Genomic DNA, 24349 nt, shown 5'->3' on the forward strand with positions numbered 1-24349 from the left:
CCACAAATTTGCAGTGAAAAAAAAAGTAAGGATTACAGTAGGCACTCAGTCTAAAATAAAGTGTTTCCTCTCCAGGGAGCAGCTTACCCCTTGCACTTGCCAGGCCTCAGTCAGTCATTACTTTCCTGAGCAGCTCTGCCCACCCTCCGGCCAGGTCCTGCTCCATCACTCTGGCCTCCCAAGCTGGAAGAGCAAAGCTGTGCCAGCAGCACTGTGCTTGCTGATGAGGTTTGTATACACAGAGGTAAAAACTGTTCTTAGAGCAAAAGGTGTAAGCACAGCACCGATCCTAATGCATACCAGGACATATACCTACTACACACCCACAAATAGTTGGAGATTGCATCTTGGAGACTGTCTCTTATGAAGTCACACTTCATTGCAAAAAAAAAAAAAAAAAAAAAAAAAAAAAAGGAAAAAAGGTAGAGAATGGACTTCAACCCCTGAGTTTTCTTTTTTTTTTTTTTTTTTAACCTCAATGTATATTTTAAGGAAGGCTCTGTGATACTTACTGTGAGATCACATCCTGTTTTCACTATCGACACAACTGCTGCTTTGAACGTGCATTTTGGACATAGATTCGATACCCAGTAGAAGAAGATTTTTCCCCAGCATTCAGGGCAAATCCATCCCCACTTATCTCTGCCTGCAAAAGGTCTCTCTGCAGTGAAACTGGAGCTCTTCCCAGCAATTTATTAATTATCGCAAAATTTTTGTTTCCAGCTTCTAGAATATCTGGTGCTCCTCAAAAATGGCGTGAAAAGGCTATAAAATAGAATCACACATCTGAACCCTGCTACATACAATGCTCAAAACATGAGAAAGCATGCAGAAGGTGGACAGAAAATGGGGGCAAGAAGGGGAGTATACTCCCGACTCAGCAGGGGCTTGCAGACCTGGCTGCTCACAACCAAAAGGGCTTCTAGCCCCACTGCCTGCAGCAATTTGTAACTTGGCTCTAATCAGCTATCAGCAGTATCTTGCCTCTCTAAGGTAAACTGCTCCCTGAGGTAATTTTCTGCAGGTGTTCCTAATGCAACTCTTTTTTTCCCCCACCAAAAAGGCATTCTCATGATCTTGTTTATAAAAGCTGCTGCCTGGCAGATCCCTGAAGAGTAGTCCAGACTGGCATCTTCAAAATAAAAGCTACTCAGAAAGAGCTCAAGGGAGAGGAAAAAAGTCCTTATTGAGCAGACATCAAGCCCCTTGACTTACGTGAGTCTTGCCGCACCAGATTCTCCATGGCTTGAGCAACTGAAGAGGGTGTCTGGTTCCTTGGGCTGTGTGATGGCTGCAGGAAAAAAGGCACAGGATGGGCAGAGCCCTGGTAAAAGGCCACTGCTGGGGACATGTGCCTTTCAGCAGGGCTCTTTCCAGACTCAGAGCCTCTCCCCTGTCTCTGTGATACCAACATCAGGCATGGCTGAGTGATCATGCTGATCAGCCGTACGAGGTCCCAAAGCAGGAGGCGGCAGCCGTGGCACCGTGCTAAAAATATTCAAGTGTGTAGCAGAGCAACAGGGGAAACAAAAAGTCTAGTTATGTCAGGCTAGTCACTGAAGCCAACTGATTGAGCAAGTTTCATCCACTGCCCAGGAGACTTGCCTCATCTGCTAAGCCAGTGGGAAATTTCCCTGCTAATTTAGAAGCAAGCACCAATCCTTTGAAGATTTGCAGAGATGGGCTACCAGGAAGGGGCCAGGGCAGTTCAGCACACAGGTCTGTGGGTGCCTCATTCCCTGTACGTACACTTAGTCCTAATACTACATGACTGAAAATAAATGTCTGAATAGCAGCTCCAGAAAGGAGGCAGAAAAACGAGCTGCCAAAGAGAGAGGAAGGTCTCAGGTTCAACACAGCTTACCCAGCACCCAGGAAAACCGTCCTCCAACTGTGCCACTGCCACTGAGTTACTGTTGCACCAGAGAAGTCACTCACTCCAAACTTCTTCCCATCGATTATTTTGCTATTCCCCTACTTTTGAACTCTTCGTAACTTTTACTGTAGCCCCCAACATCTTTTCTGTGGTAATATGACATTTATTCACTTTTATTCAAATTTATCCAGAATTCATCAGGACTGTCATATTTATGAAGGAAAACAGGAGACCATTTAAGTCTTCCACTCTCACTCCCATGCACTCAGCTGCCTTCCTTGCTCTCCCACATTAAGTTCTTACTCTAAACTTTACTCTTGAATCCATAATTTATAAAGTTGCAATGGAAAAAGTAATCCAGAAATAATGCCACAATAACATTCGGAGAATAAACTCTCATCCTTGTCAACTTGACACTGCCCTTTTTCAGGTGGTTTTTTTTTTTCAGAACCATTGTGCTAAAAGAGCTATAGCACAATTGGCAGAAATTCAAATACATTTTCGGATGTACCCAGTTTTTATTATTATTTGTCAACCACCAGCTAAACTGTAGAAATACTCCCTTTATGTCCCGCTAAATGTCAAGCTGATATTTTTAAAACCTGGACAATATATTTCACATAAACTTTTACACCATTATTTTAAAGATCAAACATCCTTTCACCTGGGAGCCACGGCACAGCCGGTTCCCCCAGCAACGCGACATGCTTCCAGCTCTGCCAAGCAGCGAGATCCCTTTCAGGCATCCGCCGCTGAACTGGCGCCCGGCCGGCCGCGCTCTCCTTCAAAGCTCCACCAAAAGCCCTTTGCCAAGGCGCCTCTGAGTGAACCCCTCATAAATTGATTTCTAATTCTTCTTTTTCAAGGTGCACCAGAGAGGGAGGGAGAGGGTATTTCATCTCAGCTTTTCCATTGATCTGAATTTGCCTTTTTAGTTTAAAGCCATGCAGAGTCCTCGGTGCCTTCGCACACCACGCTCTTCCTCCCAACAGGCAGCGGCTCGCCACGCTGAGCCGAACCAGGACGAGTGTCGTTCAGACCCCCCCTGCCTTGATGTGGATAATAAGGTATGTCACTCCATAACGAACCTGGAGCAAAGCTAGGCCAGCATGTTCCCTGTAGTCACCTCCCAACCAGGGAATGTCATCTCTCCCTTCAAATAATTAATTAATTTGGCTCACTATGGGCAAAGCCACCACACAGGGCTATACCTACACTGACCCAGACCTGTTATCAAGAGGTGGGAAAAGGGGAGAGAGGAGGCTTTGCAAAGGCTGAGAGGAAGAGGGACCACAAGGTACCCCAGGACCCCAGTGAGTCCCCGAGAGCCCCATTTCTGCCGCTGGCTGCCCCTGCTGCACCACAGCCCCTCGTCCGCCACCGGGCTCCCACGTCCCCGCACACCTTGCTGGAAAGCAAAGGACTCACAGGGAGCCCGATAGCATGAGCACCCCAGGCCTGGGCGAGACATCAATCCCAGCACAACCCAATGCCAAGAAAAAGTGGCTTTACGCTGGCATGGCTGATTTCATTCCTTCACAGAGCAGCAGCCATGGGATACTTTCCATGACACTCCACCAGTATTTAACATAGCAGCGACGTGCACCACTGTCACTTTAGTTCCTTTGTGAAACCATTATCACTGAACACAGCATTTACTAGAGGTAGACTTGGCTGAACAAAGCCATTAACGTGCAGGAAAAGCAGAATAGCAATAAACCTGCCCAAAAGCAGCAACGACTCACACTTTCACTTTGTTCACTACATTAAGACTTCCTCAACATTCTCTAGACTTGCAAAAACAAATATATCTCCCGCTTCTTGGACTCAAGTAAAATTACTCTTCCCCACTCTGCCCCAAGCCTTATTCAAAAGAAATATAAGATGAAAAAGAACTGTGTACAACAGTGTCAGGCCTCTGAGTCAAGAACCCCCAAACTAGAAAACATTATAAAATGGACTTCAGGTCAGTGCACTTTTCACTCCTCTTACCAAGGTATGAATGTATGAGTGAAACATCTCCAGCATGTCTCAGTGAACTTGCCCAGCATCTGCCCGATATGCCACTCCTCTGACTAACAGAGTACAGCAGCAGAGTATACTGGGACGAAGATGCCTGTGCTAGGTATGGTGAAGTCTGAAATATTTACACAACACATTTTTGCCTAAATCATGTTCACCTGCTGTTTGCTAACAGGTATGTAACAGTTGACAAGGTCTTGAACTCAAGAGGAGGAAATTGTCTTAGCAGAACCAGTGTTTCAATTAAACACGCCTGGACTCCACGGCATTTCCTCACAAAAATTTCTGTGAAGTGCAACAGACCAAATGCATGGCCTTGTTTACCTGAAGCCACACTTGAAAACTAACTGAAAAGAGACTGTAAGCCATTACCCGCAAACAAAAAGGTTAGCTTCACCTATAGTCCAAAATATCAACAAAATCCACATGCCCACTAAGCCCGTATTAGAGAAATCTGACTTGTTTTGGCAAAGTATGCAAAGAGAGAAGTTGTGTCTGTTTAGGTTATTAAGTGTCATGGTTTAACCCAGTCAGCAACTAAGCACCACACAGCCGCTCACTCAGTCCTCCCCACCCAGTGGAATGGGGGAAAGAATCAGAAGGAAAAAGGTAAAACTCATAGGTTGAGATAAGAACAGTCTAATAGAACAGAAAGGAAGACAATAATAATGATAACAACAATAATAGAACGACAATAATAATAAAAGGATTGGAATATACAAAACAAGTGATGCACAATGCAATTGCTCACCACACGCTGACTGATACCCAGTCAGTTCCAGAGCAGCAATCCCCCCAGGCCAACTCCCCCCAGTTTATATACTGGGCATGACATCACATGGTATGGAATACCCCTTTGGCCGGTTTGGGTCAGCTGTCCTGGCTGTGTCCCCTCCCAACTTCTTGTGCCCCTCCAGCCTTCTTGCTGGCTGGGCATCAGAAGCTGAAAAATCCTTGATTTAGTATAAACACAACTTAGCAACAAGTGAAAACATCAGTGTGTTATCAACATTCTTCTCATACTGAATCTGAGACATAACACTATACCAGCTACTAGAAAGAAAATTAACTCCATCGCAGCCAAAACCAGGACATTAAAGTCAGCAGTAATTTGATCAAACAGTTTCCCTGTGGCTATTCCAGCACGTGCTGCCTGATGGCCAGGCTTGCTACAATCCTTTGTACCTGGACACTTCACAGATGGGTTTTTGGATTCAAGCCTGACTTCTACCCCAAGCTTGGACTCTGGGGCTCACTTATTCCAGTGAAAAGTTTCCCACTAATTTAATAGTATCTGAACGATCCAGTTCACAGAAATTTGCAGAAGTTTCCAGGGAACCAAAGGGTCTCTGTTGCAACCCACATTTCTTCTACTGTGACAGTGAAGGTAGGAGGACGGAAAGCCTGGAGCAGCACTCAGTCTAGTGGGATGTCCAGCAAAGACAAGCTGGCAGTCAAATCAACCCCTAGAAACAAAGCAAGCAGACAGGCCAACTCAAACTCCACAAGAGGTGGATTTCCAAAGAAAAAGCCTACATACACAAGGGTGGCTCAAGTCTATTTAGAGACCTGAAAATCAATGGCAAGGATTTTCTTTTTCTAATTAAAGGTGGGAGGTTCGTTTTGGTTTTTTAATAATATTCAAGCACTGAAAAAGTGTTGCCAGAAATACAACCAAAACTATTACAATTGCAGATGAGGTGAAGGGAGGCCACAATTCCCCAGAAAAATGGCAGGTTTTGACCAGAAATCAAGAAACAGATTAGCAGTGTTCTTCACCTTGCAACTGAGTCCACATACTACTTTGGAAACGTAAAACTAAACAGAGAGCTTGTGGGTTACATGATTCCATTTTGCAAGCAAGAGTATGGAGAAGAGCAGATCTAAATCTCCAAAAATGCAAGCAGAGAGCGCCACAGGCAATGGCTCTGTCCAGAGAAGGAGCCAAAACCAGAATGCAAACATCAAGTCAGCACATAGACTAAAGCAATGTAGCTGTACAGATGAGACAAACAGACCTGGAATACAGGCCATAGCAACCACTCTACCATGGCAAGTGATGAGAGGCAGAGAGGAAAATACCCACCCTAACAGCTATCTTGACAGAGATGAGGAAGACAGAACCAAATACCTCAGGAAGAAAAAAAACCAAAAACAGCAACACATGCACTGATTGAGAACACTGCCAAAAAAAGAGGAAGATGCCTCCAGAGCGGCTTTAGCTAATTCAAACACTTGCCATGTACAAACACTACAATCTAATCCCAGTGACACTGATAAGCAGCAGTATCAGACTGAAGGAAAGGGACCAGCTGCTCGTGATACACAGTAAAACTATTTGGAGATGCATGAGCAAATGCAGGCAGCCAATAAGGAGCCCAAAACACTGGGAATGTTATCACAAAACCTTCACAGTACTTGACACGCACAAGCACTGTCATCTGTCCATGCTCAGCACACCTGAATGACAGCCAGGGATCTGCCTGGAGCACACCACCACAAGCAGGGGAAAGGAGGACACCAGGGCTGCGCTGCCAACCCAGCCCAGCTCCATCTGTGCTCTGAAACAAAGATTTGTCTGAATGCAGATAGGAAGGGGGAAACCATGAATACTTCAACAACGGCTATCAAAACAGTGGTCCTCAAAAACTTTCAGTAACTCTGAAGAGAAACTCAAATGCACTGGGAAATGCCCATGCCCCAGAACACCCAGGGAATCCACAACTTAACAGATCAACTATGCTTCCAGAGTCTGTGCAACTCCACTTGAATGCAATAGAGTTATCTACCAGCAATGAAAAGAAAATCAAGCAGTGAAAAGATAGCCATGAGACTAACAGTGCAGGCAAAATGTACAGGTGGGATTCATCACCAGTAAAGACATAGTTACAAGGGTAGTCCAGCCCAGAATTTGACTGGAGGGCAAAAAAAGATTGTGCTTTTAGTGATAAGCAACATGCTTTAGGTCATAGAAGTGACAAAAAGGACATAAAAGTCATTAAGAGAAAGCCAAGCGAAGCAGGCAGCTTCTACAATACAGGCACCAAGGACCATAAACAACATAGCAGAGGTGAGTGGTGTCTGGGCTCCACTTGTCAATCGGTTGTGGGAAGCAATGGAAAAAGTCGGCGGAGGACCTCCAGGGTTCAGGGTGGTGAGAAGATGAACCAGAAGAAAGTTGTGATACATTAAGAGGCACACTACATAATTGCCCATGACAATTTAATTAAGTGTATTAAAGATGGTAAATCAGAGATTTGAACATTTGTTACCAGCAAAAGAATAGGTGTGATTTTCTGAAGCATCATAGCAAAACTCAGCATCAACAAAACAAGCACAGTACAGTCTGCTTACCCGCTTCCTGCAGAAAAATGAAGTCAGAAGGGGGCTCAGGGGACCACCTGGGAGCTCGTACATAGGCCTGGCTGGGGAAAAAAAAAAAAAAAAAGAAAAAAAAAAAAATCACCTTTCATGTCATTCTTGACGAGGATGTCAGCAGTGGCTTGCTTCCCTTGGGACAGTGCCACAGCTAAATTTTAGTAGTGTGGTAAACCTACTGAACGTAATTAGTTAAAGCATCTACAGAACTTAGTTTTTAAATTCCCACTTAAGGTAGCTGAGTAAAGTAACTTTACTATGTTTCAGAGCTTATAATAATTAAAGTTTACAGTAAATCCACAGTATTCAATAGAATCAACTGGCTGTAAATCTCAGAGCATAAAACTGGTTTGTGGAGGTAGCACATAAGTGATTCCCAGCCTTTCTGCAAGGTGCCAGCCATTGAGAGAGCTGATTAGTCAGTCTTTGATTAATTGCCTGCTGTGTAAGAGCCAGGGTCAATCTACTCAATTAGGTGAAGGTCTGGTGGAGATCAGAGATGTAAATCAAAACCTACAGCAAAAGCTTCAGCACAAGATGGGAACATACCAGCAGCCTTTCTGCCCTGTAAGGACCCCTCTCCCCCAGGCAGCCGGCTCTTCAACCACAGCCATAACTGGATGCCAAGGAAAGAGGAAGAGTAGGACATCCATGTGTGCCTTCTCCTGAGTAGCCTTCCCTCCTTCAACCATGTTCATGTCTAAGGATTTTTTGAGCCTGACATGGTTTGTTTTCTTCCAGGTACTTAACCAGCCTTGTGTTGAACCCAGGTAAACTTTCTGCACCCAACACACCTTTCAGCAGAGATCTCTGCAGGTCCACCCCCCACTGCCTGAAGGTCCAGCTCCTTCTGCTCCTCCTGAAGCTGGCTCCCTTTGATACCCCTCAGGCCTGGTGAGGCAGTGAACAAGCACTCCCTGCACACCGCTCCATTACTACTCACATAAGTCCCTGTATCTGATGATCCCCCAAAGTTAATCTCTTTGTCATGTCAATCAGTCATGCCCACCATGTACCAGAAATGTCCACACTGTTGCCCTCGCTGCCTATGCGGGACCTCTTCCAGTTCTGCTATAACCTCTTGGAAATGAGGGGGCCAAAACTGCACACAGCCCTCGATAAACTCCAGGTTTACACAACAGCGCAGTGGCATTTCCTACAATAAAGAACAGCCTGCTTACAAGATCAGGCAATTCCCCACCTTCAGAGACAAGAAGCACTGTGCCAACGACGGCAGACACTGGCTGCATCCACCGCGGGTCGACCTCCCGGTGGGCAAGCCCCGGGCTGCTGCGGGAGAGGAGGGACTCGTGCAAAGGGAGACACAGCAAGATGAGGTTCAAGGCAGGCAAAACTCAGCGGGAAGCTGTAACTCCCCAAATACGAGAAGCAGGAGAATGTCAGAGCAAGCGAGGCCAGTGGGGAAATGGTGCGACGTGTCAAAAAAGCACAGATTAAGATTAGTTTAAAACCAACCAGATCGTGACACTGTCCACAGGGCTGCAGGAGACTGGGGATGTAGACAGAAAACAGGAGTGATTTGAAACTACAGTTACCCCACGCAGACTGGGAAACTATCTTGACAGGGTGTTGAAAACACTGTATTTTTAGACATTATAAATAACTAGTTAAAAACCTGTAATAGAAAAGCAGCTAGTCCCCAGCGACACACAAGAACAGCTATTATTCAACACCCTACAGAAGAAAAAAACCCAGAGAAATCTAAGCAATAAAGTTGGATTTGAAGAAGGAGAACTACATAAAAATCAGTGTAGCAGTAAAAAGAAATAGCCAGAAAGGTGGAAATACTTCTAGGAGACCACGTACAGGTACTATAGGAAAGCATCAGGATACTTATATCATTAATTCAAAATACTTTAAAAGGACCAAAAAAACCAATTTGTTGTTTGGGGTTGAACAGCAGATTAAGGCAATTACTGGCAGCAAAGACAAAAAGGGGAAAAGGAATATCCTTCAGAATGTGAATATCATGTTCAGAGGAGGAAAAGAAAAAAAAGATCATGAACTTCTGGCAAGTTAAATGCAGAATCATAGGAGGGCAGCCCAAAAAACAACTGTGGCAAGCAACTTTCTAACGGCATAAAAATTTAATTATAACTCCTTTTCAAGTGTTCACCTTCCTGAGAGCTAGTGGGGTCAGAGATGATGAAGGTGTACAAGGAACACTCACGATGATAGGCCTAGAGTAGGAAAGCCAAATTTTTCATCCATGTTACCTGCAGAGAAGCTGAAGGACATAATTCAGCTATTTTAACTCAGAAAAGGGATCTTGGTGACTGTCCAAATAGTTCTTTGAAAATAGCTTAGTGTTCAGTAACAAGACAAATAAAGAAATATTATGAAAACTAGTGAATAAGACCACAAAAACAGTATTGCCACTACAAATCCATACTGCACCCCCTTTCTTCGCTACAGTGCAAAAGTCTTGAAAAGGCTATAATAGAATCACACTGAGACAGGCAACTTGGATAATGAGGGGTCTGAGATAGCTTCTACTCAAGCAAAAACTTGACTTTTTCATTATTTTTTCAGATAGAGAAAGAGGTAATTATGGGATCAGGGCAGGGATGGAGGGGTAATAAAATGGTAAGTGGTATGGAGGTGGCAAATAAGGAATTAATTCTAACAACTCCTTTCTAGAAAACAACTAGAGGTCACACAACAAAATGGGTAGGAACCAAGTACAAAACACAATACACAGAAATAATGTTTAATGCAATACAAGACTATGGAACTCACTGCTGCAGGACATTGCAGGGGCTGGAAGCATAAAAGGGTTCAAAAAACAAACAGATAAATGGAGTATGGTTCATCACGGGCTATCAAACATAAAAGCCATACTGAAACCTCTGGGTTAGAAAATCCCCAAACTGCTGATTGTCAGAACCTGGGAACACATAGCCAAACTCTGTTCTTAAACATTCTCCCCAGGTACTTGCTATCAGCCAGCATCAGGGATCTTTGCTTTGACACAGCACAACCATTCTTCTGGCAGTGCAACACAGATTGCTTTTTTGTTTAACTTTTTAAATTATTTTTAAATTTAAAAATAATCTGAACCCACAAGATTGCAAGCTGTTAACAAAAGATGAAAAATTAACCACTTGGTTTGCAGCTTTCACTCAGTAGATCACACAAATAACCTGCTCCAGTAGCTTTACCTGCCAAATAAACCTTTCTGACCATTTGCTTTAAGCTCGGGGGCAGCAGTCCCAGCAGAAAGGGTATCTGAAAGCTAGTTCACACTGCTAATCACCTGGCAACTAAGAGCGTACCACGCCAGCCCAACCGGTGTGCTATGAACACACCAGTCAATACCAGTCCCCTGGTCCTGCAACTCAATTGCACAAAAGTATCATGGATATTGCATAATCCCTGCTCTCCCCTAAACTAGGGCAAGGCATTAATCTGGAGCCTTATCTTCATTCATGCTTGTTTTACTAAGATGCTCTCAATTCATGCCAAGCAGCACAGGGGAAAGTCACTGCTCTGGTAATGAATCCTCTACCAGGCCAAGATCTCCTCCAGCTTGGAGTCTTCTCTGCCACAAGGATAAACACTTAACAAGTGGTAGTTCTCTTGGCCAAGTAACGTCATCTCAGCAAAACAGCATCCTTCTTTCGGCCTCAGCCGTGTGCATGGAATCAGAGGGATACTCGCTCAAGAGAGACAGGTAGTTTCATGGACAGGCTTTGCTGCCTGCTGGGGAGGTCTGGGAACCAGTGCACAGACCACCAGCCCAGCTCTGCCCCACTGGCTGTCACTCGCCCTAATGGGCAAGGAACCCAGAGAAGCTTTAGACCATCTGAGGCAGAAACCAGTCCAAGAATAACCATTAATTGTTGGGGGAAGGGAGATTGCAAAACATCCAATTATTTTTTGAATGAAAAACACTCAACTTGGAGAGAAGTCTTCACAACAGCCTAGATTCCCTTGACCTTTTTGGCAGTTTTTCCACAGACAAGTAGGGAAAAAAGAGATGGGGAAGGGGAACGGAGAAGGAAGGAAGAAGGGAGAGAAGGTAAAGCAGAAAATGAAAAAAACAATCGGAAAGTTGCCCCCAACTGGGTGACAACAGTTCAGCTTCCAACTTTGACAATGAGAATGTGTCCCAGAAAAATGACAGTATCTTTTTATTTAGCTTTTCTTTTGATGTTGCCAAGATTGGCTGCCAGGAAAATAAGTTTTGAATAAAAACGTTTTGACCAGCTTCCCTGAAACACTCAATTAGTGGTGAAGGGCAGAGCAGGAATTGGGGGGGGGGGGGGGGGGGGGGGAATAAAAGAGGCCAGCAGTTGGGCAGCAAACAAAGCCAGCCTGACCAAGAGAAGCTGGCAGCACCCAGGCCATGAAGTACCTGATGAATCTGTGTTCAAGCTAACAGATCCAACCCTTTATCTCAAGGAAGGCTTATCCTTTGAAGGATGTCCTGTACCATCTTCTCTAGAGAACCCCACCAGGCTGCCTAGGTCCCTCAGACCCTGCCACCTCCCCCAGCAAGGTCTGCGGGCCCTCTCAGGTGCCTGGATCTAGCAACAGGAATGGCTGGCACTGAAAATAAATCAGGAGGCTTGTTAGGAACCAGTCACCAAGCTGGGTTATTATGACTCCAACCACACTTCACGCACTTGAGTAACTGCTCAGATGTAGCTGGCAAGCCAGCCTCCTTTCAGTGCTCAGAGCGCTCGCTCTTCCCTTCGTTTCCTATTGCCTCTTTTATTAATATAGTACATCCCTCTGGTGTCTCTAACTTAACGCTCCGTTCGTTGACTGGCTGACAGGTCTCAAAAAAGCACGTCTTTCCACTTCCAGCACAATTCTGTTTAATCTTGTATGGAGAAGGTGTATCACTTAAGTAACTTTTTCTACCCCTCCTTTTCTGCAGGAAAAGGGAAAGAAGTTTGAAAAAAGAATGACAGCAATGTTTTAACCTAAACGGGAGCAATTTGCATGCAAATCAGATTTTTCAGGTGCCACAGAAGATGTGGGGGCCCTGCCAATCTGGACGGAATAAAGGAAAAGAAGGGTGAATTTGACACAAACACTGTCAAGTGATGAACTTGCAACTTTTAGTTTCTTCGCTAGGGCAAAGCATCCTGGAGAGGGAGTTTCTTCCATACTACCTACATATTTATTTTCATTCTCATTGACACTACCATTGTAAGACAAAGCACCTGTTTCTTCTTTTATTTATACGCCTCCTCAAAGCCCCTTGCATGCAAGTCCTACAAATGTAGTCAATATGTGAGCAGGTGCAGCTGGATGTAAACCCAAGTGGGAAGTGGTTTCCTTACTGAACTTGATGAGAAAATGAGTTACAAAATCAATAAAGTAGCACCAGACTGTAGAGGAAGAGAGAATCATATGATGTATTAAACAGCACCCAGACATTATCACCAATAAATCATGGTACTATGGGAGTTAGCAGAGGCACAACAGGGGTGCTAAAGCTGCTGAGAACAGAGGAGCCATCAGCACCCCAGGGAAGGCAGCAGTCTGCCACCAGCGCTTTAGCTCAACCAATTCCTCCCAACAGTATTTCTCCCAACAGCTAGCATTTGTTACACATGGAGAAAAATCTTTACGCTCCAGAGCTGGCACTCCTTGCTGTAAGTAGGGTTATTTGCACCTCTCAGAGAAAGACCTTTCAGACAATGATTCCCGTGGACATTTATTCTTCTGGCAGCACTGAAGTAGTCTTCTGGGGAATCTGAATGCACTGAGCCCTGTGGCAGGGGATGCAACAGCACTCCACTCTTAGGACCACTGCACCACACCACAAAGCAGCAATGGAGCCATTCAAACCAGATCCATAGCACTGCCATACACAGACAGGCAACATTTTCACAAGATCCTCAACATTAATTTAACCAGTTTTATCTTATACTGGAAAATGCAGAGAGAGCAGCCAAAGGAAAACACCCTGCCTTTGCCTTCCCATGGATTCTGCACAAGAGACCTGCCGTACTAGAAGGCAGTCTCTAGCAACCAGGTTAGCAAACAAGCTACAGCTGCCATTTACTAGCACAAATGCACACCTGGTCTTGGAAAACCTGTACCAAGCCCAAGTTTTGCAAGTATTCGCTTTTCCACTTTCTACTTAGACGTTCCTGGTATGCTAGTATAATTTACCACCACTGTTCTTACAAAAGTGTTACACCCTTTCTAAAATAAAACAGGGCTATGTGACAGATCTAAAACAGTGAAATGCATCAGAGCAATTAGCAGTTCTGCTGCTTTTATGGCTCTGATTGGAATTCTGATCTCAAGCAAAAAGCCAGTTCTCCAGTGAGAAAATACGGTGGCTCTGCATACGGGCTCCATCTGCCGGCACACTGCTCGCCTGGCTCTGCTTAATATATAGTAAACTGAAACAAAACCTACACAGCCATCAATTACATTTTTCTTCTTACAGCCTATGAATTTCAATAAATACACCATCTGTTCATCTTCCGTGTGGGAGTTCAGTCATCTTCTTGGCAGCAATATTATTCTAGAGCAATTACCTGCGTCTTTATCACCTATCATTGTGCTTCATCATCTTTTCATCATGTGTAAAAACCAACCACTTTATTACTACAATTTCTGTAGGCAGCCCGGTCCTGTTAGTTACCATGGAGATGATCTGTCAAAAGAAGTCTACATTTAAAGAAGTAAAAGCTGAGAAAAGGAGGAGGAGAGAAACACAAAGAGCCTGAAATGAACTTGTTTCTCCAAGTCAGAGTTTAAACACAAAAGGCACATCTCGGGCAGCTACACTGAGATGCCACTAGCAGCCTTGTTAGGAATCCATCAAACTGCCAATACAGAGGATGAGTCAATGACTCACAAGCATTACAATACGCTCAGAGGTCAGAGACTCGGCTTTAATCCCTCAGCCGAGTCCCGTGACCTGCTCTTAGAAAGGCCAATTTCTTATTACTATAAATCAAAAGATAAAATAGGGGGAGGGAGGGAGGACAGGCTGGAACAGCAGGCAGGCGGCACCAGCAATTTTCCCCTCCCTGGTGGTCACTAGCAAGACAGTGAATTTTACATCAGCGGCGCTATAGCTTATACCCATTCCTGAAAATCTCTTTCAATTAATCTCTTTCTTCCCCAACTTCACTCTGTCTGTGCTTCACTTTCTCTCACCCCTTCCGTGGATTCCTGCCTAGCTTTGCTCTTTTGCTCCTTCCTTCACAAACACATTGCTCTCCTTTTCTTTTTTTTTTCCCCACAAAACATACACACACTTGCAGCTGTTCTACCTCTCTCTTTCCAAATTCCTATATGTTTCAAAACCAGCTGTCAGTGCCAACTATTTACAGATGCTTGCGCCCTCACCCACCCACATACAGCCCCTGCCTTCACTTCACGAAATCCTGTTTTCCTCTTCAAATTTTTTCATCTCCTCCAGCCTTCCAGCTCCCATCCTTCCAAGCTGTAATTGCTCTCATGTTACTGCAGGAAAAATATTAGCAAAGTACAAAGGACTTGCTGATGCTCTGTGTTTCTAGGATGCGTCATTAGCAGCCTTGAGCTGAAACACGCCGGCTGCAAACTGCTTTGGTTCAATTCATCCTTCCATCTCTGGAAGAAATAAGCAATCTCAGAGCTATCCAATTTGTTTAATATCAAGTACACACGCACTGAGTTTTAATGATGTGGATTGTCATTCTGAATTGCAAGAGTACAACAAATGACCATCTATTCACTATGTTCGTAGCTACCTTCCATAGTAGAATTACCCCAATCTTGCAAATCATAAAAAGATAGCTAGGGAAGGAGGAAACATTTTCCAAAAGTTCTCCAGATTTAAAAGCACTTTAGTTTCTGTGTGTCCAGCTTGAGACACAAGGTACTTAATTTTCATAAGTGCTAAGTGCCAATACTTTCCATGGGTTTCTGCCTGCAGAAAACTTTGCACGTTAGGAGGCTGAGTCTAAAGAGCTTCAAATTTAGGTACTGCAAATGAGACAGATATCTAGAAATCTGGGACTAAGCAACTGCCAGGGTATTAAAAAAAAGGCTCTGTAGCAGAAATAATGTTTGGATTCAGCAGTAAAAAAATCTAGTGCTTAACTTATGAGAATAGAAAGAGGGGACATAAAATAGGAGTGGGGATTACAACAAAACAATAGGCAGGAAAGAAGAGAGAGTGGTGAAAATTAAAAAAATAAACAACCCAAGGACATACCAGGAATGCACTGCCATCAGAGTTCAAAGCAGAAATCTCATGAACGTTATCAGTATAAAATCCGAAAAAATCAGCTTTTGCTGAGAAAATATGAACTAAACAAGAAAAATCACATTCTGATCTCAAATGTGATCTCCTCTGAAAGTCTATTATGGAGCAAAAGTTCTTCCCAACTGTCCCCTTATTGAAGAGAGACTGAAATCACAGATAGATAAGACACCGCAACAGGTTCAGTTGCTGAGGAAATGGCACCCACGCACCCTTCTTTATCTTCAAAGGTGTGGGGCCATGTTTCCTCTCTCTCGTTAGATACCTTTCACAGTCAGGTTGAGCCATCAGCTTCCATATGGTGCTTTACCTTCTACAAGACAGGCCCAGGGAGAGTCACATCCCCGCTCTTTAGCATGGCTCGTTGCTGCACAGATTGGATGTAGATGGAGAAGTGCCCAGGCTAAAAAGTGGTTTCCAGCATCCTGGGCCAACTTGAGCCGCCACTTGGTAGGCATGCTGTAGAAACTTCTGCTTCTGCTAACCTCATTTCCTCCAGCCAAGCCTTCCAGACAGGCTCAGCGGATGCTGACTCCCTGCGCAGGATCTCTGTGCCCTTCCAAGGCAGATGCCCTCAAGCAGCAGCATCTGTGCTGCCTCTGCCCTTGGCAGGTGCTGGCAGGCAACTGGGGCAGACACTGGCTCTGCTTGCCTCCTCCCTTTTCCCAATGCCAGGTCTGCAAGGACAGCCAGGAGAGCTGCCCTGACAGCGAACGCTGCCTGCCCTGCCTGCCCGGCCCACTGCTGCTGGGGCTGCTCTGCCTGCGGCAGCAACAGCCAGCAGCAGGACACCCCGATGCATGCCACCACACACAGCCCACCTCTAGGACTTGGACAGCAAGGTCCTCATCCGTCACTCCCATTCTCCCAAATCCTCAGCAGCTTTGCAAAAATTACTACTTCTGCTTATTCTTTGGCTTGAACAGATGTTCCCAGTCACTGCTGTGTGCTCACACAGTGATTCTCCCTCTCTAGGGCTCTTACAAGGGCATGCAGCAGAGGGAGAAGGGAGAGCACCACGGGACTCGTGGTTTGTCCCAGCCTGGCCACCCACAGCTTGCAGAAGACAGGAGGAGCAAGCAGCAGGTGATGACAGCCAGGCAGGAATAAAAATGGAGTACAGGATAAAGAAGGATTTCTTCTTCTCTTCAGAGTAAATCAAATACATGCAAGCCAATGCAACGGGCACACTGCTCCATAAAAGGGCCGAAGCATCCACCAGGAACGGGCCTTCCAGCTCCCTTGGGAGGCAGAAGAGGGGGAACCAGTATGTCCCCTCTCGCTCCCCTCCAGAAAGCCAAAAGCACATTTCCCTACTGGCACCCAGGAGCTGCTGCAGCAGTGACACCCCAGAGTACTGGGCAGATCAGGCATGAATTCCTCCCCAGGCCAGGGCAGCACAACACGGGCAGGTTTGCCAAGGGAAAACAGCGGCACATACAGCACTCTGCTAATGTCAGCAGGCCTGCACCTTCCCAGAGCAGCCTGCCAGAGCCAGGAGCACTGCTGAGCCCACACCACCCCTCCTGCCGAGGATCTGTGCCTGGAGAGTGAGCAGAAGGTCTGCTCATCCCTCGGCAGCATCACACATCTGCAGCTTTCCTAACAGTCAATATAACCTTCCAGCTGTGCGCACAGCCATCACCTTCCCAGTCTTGAACTGGCTGGGACAGGAGTAGAGAGAACATGGGGTTTGGCTGCTTTCAGATGATACCTGTAACCCATCTCCTCCATGGTCTTGTATGATCATCCGTTGGCATGACAATTAACATGTGGACTCAGCACAGATACTCATGAGCTGGGCTGGCATCTGGCAATCCAAGTGTAAACCAAGTAATAGCTAGACAGAGCAGGCTGGGATAACACGTGGCATGCCAGATGCTCATCCAGCACAAGGTCACTGTCGCCTGATTTTACTTCACCAGTGGCAGCCACATGGTCAGACCACCTAAACTGCGCTTTGAACTGTCATAAATTTATTCCACCAAGCGATCCAGCATGACTCTTCATCAAACCACAAGGTAGGGAGAGCAATGGGAAAGGCACAGGAAGAGGAGCAGCACTAAGGAGGGAAAAAAATAGATTTAATCACTTAACAAAAGGCATCATCAACCCTGTTCAGAATTGCTTTTTGCCAAAGAACCAAATAGAAGGCAATCTTGCATCTTTCATGGTTTTGCAGGTATAAACAAATCAACACAGCTAATCCAGTCATCCTGTCTACAGGAGTAATCCAGAAACCAGAGCTCCCACAAGCAGTACAGACAGCCCTCGGTGAGAAACAGCCAAAAAGCCAGGGTCCCTTGCAGGCACAGAAGGTCCCTTGCAGGCACAGAGGAGGCTGCCTGTCTTCTTATGGACAGACTCACTTCATTTATCTGGAGTTCTGTGACTAATGCAGATACTTTAATAAACCTAATTTTGATAAAATGATAACTTGCATTGCATTAGCACATTCAAGATGTCAACCAAGACCAAGACACTGCAGTTCAGGGTGCTATATGGAGTGCCCGTATAGCACCTTCTTCTGGCTGTGCACAGGCGAGCTTCCAGGTACAATGGGGAAGGAGTAAAACACGCACCACACACCACTGGTAGCAAGGACAGAAACCAGGACCTAATACCCAAAACGCCAGTCTGAAGGATTAGGTTAATGAAGAGGTATCATTAACAACTTTCACTCTTTGCTGTAACTCTGTAATACATACATAGCCATACACAAAGCAATCCGTATTTCAGTGATCAAAGCAGTGTTAATTATTTCAGCTCACAGCATGTTTCTATCCTCAGTTCAGCAGTAGCCTTAACTTGTTCCTTAAAAACTTAACAATAAAAGTATTCCTAGCCTCACCCTAGGGCAGCAGTTTACTGGCAGTGCTAGATTAAGTGTACAGTCAGCACCACCCACACCAGTCTGCCTGGCAGAGGAGCTAGGCTGGACTGGATTCAAAGGCACCTCACAGCTGGGGAGATGGTGAGACACAAATCATCAATTCTGACAACAGCCAGGTGGAAAAAGGGGAGCTCCCCCAGAGCTTTTCGGGAAAAAAATCAGAAGATCTCAGATCACATCCCCTGTTGTTCTCATGTCACTTTGGGTATGCACATGCTTTTTAATTTTTCCATATATATACTGATTTATTGGTTGTTCCACAGGCTTTTTACAGCTTTTTCATTAAACAGCAAATAAAGCAGGCAAAGTCAAACTAGACCTGTGCAGTGAAGAGGCATAAAGTCCTGAGCAAACAGTGTTTCCTTCCCCAGTACAGGTTTGAGTAAGACAGAAAGAGACACTACATCTAGGTGACTTTTTATCTTGTGTCTGCAGGTAGCCACATTTAATCATAGTGCAAATTCTTGAAAATATCATTGACAATTCCCTTCAGATGATTTCCTGCCCTTGTTACTTACAGGTATTTCAACAGAGTAAAGCTTTATGCTGCCTTTGGCTAATATTGATGCACAATGCCAGCAGAGTACTTCAGGGACATCCTGCTTTGTACCCCTCATATAAATGCAAGCACACAACATTTGACTTTTCAGCTAAACAGACCAGCAATCCACTTGCAAACTTCATCACATGGGCTCCTGCACCCATCAAATCTGGGATCCTTCATCCCTAAATTGCCAATTCTTCTTCTACTTTAAAGCCCAAACTCAAGTTGAGATTCTGCAGTTCTTCAGGAAGCTCAGAGCATTTATCCTCTCCGGAGAACAGCTCATCACACAAGTTGCTGCCAGCAATGAAAGGTAGTTAGGGTTTTTCTGATAAATATAAAAATAGTATACAAATACTTCCAGCAAAACCCATTACAATTGTGTCTCATTCTCCAGCCCTAGAGGAATGAAACTCTCTCATATGAAAAGAAGGTGGAAGCAAAAGAATCACCAAAAAACCCCAGATGAGCTCCAAGATGATCATACTTGCAAAAAGTTTGGGAAACTCCTGTGTAAAGTGAAGATATTAATCTTGGGGCAGTACTGGGAATCAAATGCTCTTCTCAGCAAAAGCCTTCAGCTGCAGCAGAGCTCTAGCAAGGCACCCCTGACCTGATATGGAACAACCTCTGCAAAAGAGGATCAAGAGATTGGCTTGCTGTCTGTCTGCTTCATACGTGGCATTGCATTAGATGATGCAGCAGAGACTTCAGCTGGCTTCAAGCTAGTTTGCACAAGTAGTGGAGACAGTCTAGCCCTAGCAGAAATGCACAGCTAATTAATCTTGCCAAGGATTAGTTTGCAGAATAGACACCAAAAAGCCTGTAAGCTTCTCTGGGATCTAGCCCTTTCATCTGTAAAGAGTCCCCTACAACTATGGTGCACTTACAGCTGAAACACCAGTGCCACAGCCAGCTGACACCACTGGGCTGCACATTCTTACTCTTCCACTGAGGTGAAATTTTACATATTGTCGGTTGCCTTTGCCGGTATGGAGCTGTGACCATTCCTGCATGCAGCCTGAGAAGCAGTTCTTCCTCTTTTCTCAGTACTGCTGCATACTGCCTCTAGTGTCTAGTAGCACACTGGGGGTAAAGAAAAGGACAATTTAAATGCCTGTTGAAAAAATACAAAAAAGAAACGTTGTGGAAAACATGACACACAAGGAAATATAAAGAAAGTGAGCTGTTTAGACTGAAAAGAGGAGGGAGGGAATAAAAAATCACTATGCATAGAAGGGGGATTATCTGATCTCTGTATCTATCGGATGCAATGCTTAAACTGCAGCAAGAAAACCTGTCAGGAGTGAGTTAGATATAATTCATCTGGATGTGGGGCAAGGGAACGGACCTGTGGTCCTTTCCAGCTTTATTTTCTATGATTATCTGTGCTCCTCAGCACTCATGGGTCAAGACACCCCCCTGCTGATTAGTGTACCAAGCCAGCCAAAATAGGACTTGGTTCCCATTTTGTTCAAGCTAGACAAAAACAATAATGTCTCCATTTAGCCTCAGGTCCTAAACATCCAAACAAAAAAGAGTAAAAAATAACCACAACTAAACAACAAAAAAGAGAGTAATTCTGCAAAAGGAAAGTCAGTAATAAAATCCATTAGGCAGAGAAACACAGACTCTATTAAATTTATTGCTTGGTTTCAGGACTTGGGAAGAGTCTCTTCATTTCCTGTACCTCTTGAGTATTTACTATGTCCCCTATGAGCTAAGTCTTCAAGAGTCATTTTAATGTCATGTTCTAAGCACTTCTGCATTGTAAATCATCGATTTTTATCTCCTTCTCCCAATCAATGCAAAGATATTTATGCTGAACACATAAAAGCTCTTGACACTATAGAAAAACCAATTACACCCTGCAAGAGGTTTGCTTTTGGTCGTTGACATCATGGAATTATCCCTTACACTTTGCACATGCCTGCCATTTACAGGAAAGCAGTGTGACCTTGCCTGCCTGAAGTTCGCATCTCTGCAACCTCGTGAAGCAACGCAGAGGGAGCTTGCAGCAGAGATAGCCATCCCTGGCTCAGGGAGTACCTGAACTGCAAATTGTGAAAGCTGGGAGAAATCATGAAAGTAAAAGCAGTTCTCATGTCAGTCCTGCTCCTGTGCTCCTACCAGACATTGCCTGCTGTCAGAGACAACATGCTAGCTAGACAGATCTTTCTTCCAACTACAGCAGTCATGCTTCCCTCCACAGCCCCAGGGGCAGACTGGAAAACTTCATTATCTCTCTGTGTTTGCCAGTGCTTCAAGGATGGGCCCTGCATCCACCCTCTGCCAGTGTGCCAGGCTGGTCCTTCTGTCTCTTCCCACTCCTACACACTGGGCTAGCAATGCCTGTATTTAAACTCCAGGGCAGACACACACTGAAGCACCTGCAAGCTCCTGTTATAGTAATTGTCTAAAGCATACTATGATGCTTTTTGCTTGGCCACGCTAGTTTCCTTCTCTTGAATAATGCTGCATCCTTCCTGGATGCAATCAGGACACTAGGCACAAAAATACAGAGCACGCTTGGATGGCTCCCCCACTTCATGCTACTGGCAAGACAGGTTCACAGGATGAGCCAGGAACCAGCCCTTTTATCTTGGCAAAACTGCAACAGACTTGTCAAGTCGCTGAGCGGTTTATGTTCATGACACCCACTAGTCCCTGTCTTGCACTTTCTTCTTCTAGCAGCAGCAATTCACACCTTCCTAGCAAAGCACCGATGAGTCTGCGCTCCCTGGAAAGGACCCACCATCAAAGGACCTCCCAGGAGAGGAGGTGCAGTCTCCCCAGCCTCAGCATCACACTCTCTCTCCCATGTCACCAGCTCAGCAATGAAAAGGAGGTTTCCTGCCACGCTGTGACTGACACATGGATGTGCCCTGCCATCACACAACTCAATGCTTGCTTTCTCACATATTAGACAGGAAAGTGCTTCACTCAGCACTAAAACAGGCAGCAGTATTTGAGGAACGAGTGTGTTGAACAAGACCGTTCAGGAGAGTGCTGTACCTTCCTTAGCACTGCTGTCGATTTAGCCTTTCCGTTTCAGGTGTTTGTCCAGATTTTATCTGAAGTTGACACATGCCTGTAGCCCTAGCAGGTGAGGAACAGCCCTCACAACTAGCTGAGAACTGCATTTCATTTTAAAACCTTGGTAAGATCTTCCAGTGTAGAAGACTAATTCCAGCGAAGTCAGGGAGCTGTGATGATTACATCAGATCCAGCCTGTAAGCCACGAGCACACCTTTAATAAAGAGAGAGAATATTAAACACCCAATGGTCATCATTCTCTCTGCTGGTTGCAAGAGCAAGAATTACAAAAGCAGTGACACCAGCAGAAGCTTTAGGTCCCAGAGTCATCATGCTTAATTCTCTAAGATCCCAACTGACCCAGCTGAGTGAGGTACAAGTTTCTCTTATTAGTAGAACAATTAACTCTTTGTGTGACCGGTAGATACAAGTTCCAGGCACTGCATGGGAGATTTATTCATTCATAGCCAAACAGCTTAAACAGAATCGATTTTAAAGTTTTAAACTTTTCCGTAGAGGGAGTTGGGGTTTTTATCTCTTGTTGTCAAAACAAGCAGAACTCAGCCAAGTTCACTGCAGATTGCCCCCATTAACAGGAGACCAAATCACTCAGGGAAAAAAGGGCAAAAAAAGCCCCACTGTGTTTAAAAACTGACAATCACACTTTGACTCTCAAACTTTAGGAAAAAAAATTACTTCCCCCACCCTTTTATTCATCCACTTCTGAACACCTGGAGCATCAGGCAGTCAAAGGAATGGTGTGAGAATGCCAAGCAGATACTGAGGGTAGAAGTGGGAACAGAGAAGAGGTCCCGTATTTTAAAGGGGTTGACAGAGACGTGCACACAAAAGAAATGCTAAAGACCAGAACTTGCAGCATTATCAGTTCAATGGCATTAAGCCCTTTGGCTATCTCTCTTCTTCAAAAATCAAAGCAGTCTTAAATAATAACAGTATAAAATTAAGCTGATTTCATACTCTTTTTTCTCAATCAAGTAAGACAGCACACATACCTCAGTTTTAAAGCAGAGGAAATAACAGCCTTCATTCAGACTGTGTAGACAGGGATTTGGCACCATTCTGTTAATCCACTCTACAGTCACACCTTAGTTAATTAGAAAACACATAGGGAAATCAATTGGTACAAACATAAATTAACAGTGATCTCTATGTAATACCTATGCAACATTCATCAGTCAGTAGCCAATCAGATTCAAAAAGACTCTTACCAATAGGTCTCCAACTTGACAACGCTACATTTCAGTGTCTGAAAAACAGGGTGGTCCAACAAGCAGTTTGTTCAATTCAACTGGCCAGCTGAACAAACCAACACCATCACCAGCCCTGAAAAATGCTCTATGCTTCCTAGGGGGGGAATCAATCAGACTGATGCATACCTGCTCTGTCACAATACCTGCCCCTGACTTCAGACTCAGGCAGACCTGGAATAAGAAGGAAGGAAACCTAACAGGGAAAGTCCGCTGGGCTCAGAGAAGGCCAAGGAAAACATCTGAGGGCAAGAAAATGAAAGAAGGCGGTGCATTTGCCATGGTCTAGAAGAGACCACACCAAACAAAAATGTAACCATACTGCACGTACACTGACAAAGCACAGGTACCTCCATCACACGCTCTGCAGCACAACACATCCTTGGTATCGCTGTGCTGTTCAATCTGTGCCGTGTCAGTCTGCAGTCATCATTCCCAACTCCAGCATCTTCCCTACAGGAGGCAGGGCAGGACACTCCTGCACTTCACAGCCAGGAGCTGAGGGCCTGAGCCACATCATACAGTGGCTGCAGCCAAGTCTTCTGCTCTGGCTGCTTGCTGTTGATGCTGCATGGCCCTGTGGAGGGCAGAGGAGCAGGAGAATCCCCTTAAATAGTCTGTGATCCTTCCAATGTAACAGCTCCCTTTTGCAACAACATGTTGCCTCCAGCCTCAGGCCACCAGTAGCTTCCAAAGACTGGAGAGAGGGCAGATAGATACTGTTGCAACAAGAGAAATAGGACATGGCAGAAGTGTGGCATTTAGAGGTCTCATATACCTCTTCTGTAACGGCAGAACTGAAGAAAATAAAGAAAGCAGATGGAAGTGAGAGGGAAAACACTACTTTTTAAAAAAATTATTATTATGGAAGTATGTATAAGCAATTTTCCTTCACTCAGGCTGAAATGAGGGCATGTTGCATCTTATTTTTCAGCTCAGTCATGTAAAGTCCTGTCTCTCTTATCCACAGCTCTCTTTTTCCTATCATCATCTCTAATTTGCACAGATGAACAAGGTGCACTCTACTTAGAAAACAAACAAATACATATTTCAAAAGTATCAAAGAGAGTTAAAAACACTAAAC

General features: G+C 44.8%; 1 protein-coding gene across 5 annotated transcripts in view; it reads right to left on the reverse strand.

Annotated features, from left to right (window-relative positions):
- Nucleotides 1-24349, reverse strand: part of SYT16 (synaptotagmin 16) — a 108912-nt gene that overhangs the window by 65446 nt on the left and 19117 nt on the right. For 3 of the 5 annotated variants that reach the window (XM_049828999.1, XM_049828998.1, XM_049828994.1), the window contains exon 1: nt 1216-1333. The exons of 1 other annotated variant lie outside the window; for it this stretch is intronic. The gene's annotated coding sequence lies outside the window, so the exon portion shown is untranslated. Of the gene's footprint in view, nt 1-1215; nt 1334-7252; nt 7304-24349 lie in introns of those variants that run through there. One more of the 5 variants, XM_049828997.1, reaches the window with a different exon arrangement.

The sequence above is a fragment of the Accipiter gentilis genome, chromosome 25 (assembly GCF_929443795.1).
Source record: "Accipiter gentilis chromosome 25, bAccGen1.1, whole genome shotgun sequence".
In the NCBI taxonomy this organism is placed as follows: Eukaryota; Metazoa; Chordata; class Aves; order Accipitriformes; family Accipitridae; genus Astur; species Astur gentilis.